The 1,729-nt window shown below is 45.7% G+C and overlaps 1 protein-coding gene across 5 annotated transcripts in view; it reads left to right on the top strand.

The window, feature by feature from the left end:
- Positions 1-449: 449 nt before the first annotated feature.
- Positions 450-1,729, top strand: part of prkag3b (protein kinase, AMP-activated, gamma 3b non-catalytic subunit) — a 41,826-nt gene continuing 40,546 nt past the window's right edge. For 3 of the 5 annotated variants that reach the window (XR_005478559.1, XM_039014375.1, XM_039014374.1), the window contains exon 1: positions 456-738. The gene's annotated coding sequence lies outside the window, so the exon portion shown is untranslated. Of the gene's footprint in view, positions 739-1,729 lie in introns of all 5 variants that reach the window. The other 2 variants (XM_039014373.1, XM_039014371.1) reach the window with 2 other exon arrangements.

Raw genomic sequence — 1,729 nt, 5'->3', positions numbered from 1 at the left:
GTGACCAGGGCTCGTAGGTAGTGACTATAAAGGGGATGGGGTGACCAGGGCTCGTAGGTAGTGACTATAGAGGAGATGGTGTGACCAGGGCTCGTAGGTAGTGACTATAGAGGAGATGGGGTGACCAGGGCTCGTAGGTAGTGACTATAGAGGGGATGGGGTGACCAGGACTCGTAGGTAGTGACTATAGAGGGGATGGGGTGGCCAGGGCTCGTAGGTAGTGACTATAGAGGAGATGGTGTGACCAGGGCTCACAGGTAGTGACTATAGAGGGGATGGTGTGACCAGGGCTCATAGGTAGTGACTATAGAGGGGATGGGGTGACCAGAGATCATGGCTCGTAGGTAGTGACTATAGAGGGGATGGGGTGACCAGGGCTCATAGGTAGTGACTATAGAGGGGATGGTGTGACCAGGGCTCACAGGTAGTGACTATAGAGGGGATGGGGTAAGGACTCTGCACATATAGTGAGTATTGGCTCTCTGTCAGAAAGGAGTCCCTCTCAGTAGGAAGGACTCTGCACATATAGTGAGTATTGGCTCTCTGTCCAATGCTGTTCATTTAGAGAAACACTCGTCTTTATATATATCTGGAGTTACCTGGCTGTGTTTTGTAAACTATTGATAAACTATAAACTATCGATAAGTTGTTCTTCTCTTGTTTTTGTTTTTTAATCTCGTGGTCGACCTACGTTCCCCAGTTTGATTACCCCACCAGGCAGGAGCCAATCAGATCGAGGTAGGAGGAGACACACGCATACACCCTCTCCTTGTTGAATTTAGTCATAGACACTCTTTAGGCAACTTGTTGTTGTTGTTATTGTTGTTGCTGTTGTTGCTGTTGTTGGTGGTGTTGTTGCTGTTGCTGTTGCTGTTGTTGTTGTTGTTCTGTTGCTGTTGTTGTTGTTGTTCTGTTGCTGCTGTTGCTGTTGTTGTTGTTGTTGCTGTTGCTGTTGTTGTTGTTGCTGTTGTTGTTGTTGTTGTTCTGTTGCTGCTGTTGCTGTTGTTGTTGTTGTTGCTGTTGTTGCTGTTGGTGTTGTTGCTGTTGCTGTTGTTGTTGCTGTTGTTCTGTTGCTGCTGTTGCTGTTGTTGTTGTTGTTGCTGCTGTTGCTGTTGCTGTTGTGTTGTTGCTGTTGTTCTGTTGCTGTTGTGTTGTTGTTGCTGTTGTTCTGTTGCTGTTGTGTTGTTGTTGCTGCTGTTGTTCTGTTGTTCTGTTGCTGTTGTGTTGTTGCTGTTGTTGCTGTTGTTGTTGCTGTTGTTCTGTTGCTGTTGTTGTTGCTGTTGTTCTGTTGCTGTTGTTCTGTTGCTGTTGTGTTGTTGTTGCTGTTGTTGTTGCTGCTGTTGTTGTTGCTGTTGTTGCTGTTGTTCTGTTGTTCTGTTGCTGTTGTTGCTGTTGTTGCTGTTGTGTTCTGTTGCTGTTGTGTTGTTGTTGCTGTTGTTGTTGTTGCTGTTGTTCTGTTGCTGTTGTGTTGTTGTTGCTGTTGTTGCTGTTGTGTTGTTGCTGTTGTTGCTGTTGTGTTGTTGCTGTTGTTGCTGTTGTTGCTGTTGCTGTTGTTCTGTTGCTGTTGTGTTGTGTTGTTGCTGGTGTTGTTTGTTGCTGTTGTTCTGTTGCGTTGTGTTGTTTGTTGTTGTTGCTGTGTGTGTTGTGTTGTCTGTTGTTTGCTGTTGTGTTGTTGTTGTTGTTGCTGTTGTTGTTGTGCTGCTGTTGTTGCTGTTGTTGCTGTTGTTGT

Source organism: Salvelinus namaycush, chromosome 19, assembly GCF_016432855.1.
Source record: "Salvelinus namaycush isolate Seneca chromosome 19, SaNama_1.0, whole genome shotgun sequence".
NCBI classification, from domain to species: domain Eukaryota; kingdom Metazoa; phylum Chordata; class Actinopteri; order Salmoniformes; family Salmonidae; genus Salvelinus; species Salvelinus namaycush.
The sequence above is the reverse complement of the archived record's forward strand: the minus strand, read 5'-3'. Positions and strand labels throughout refer to the sequence as shown.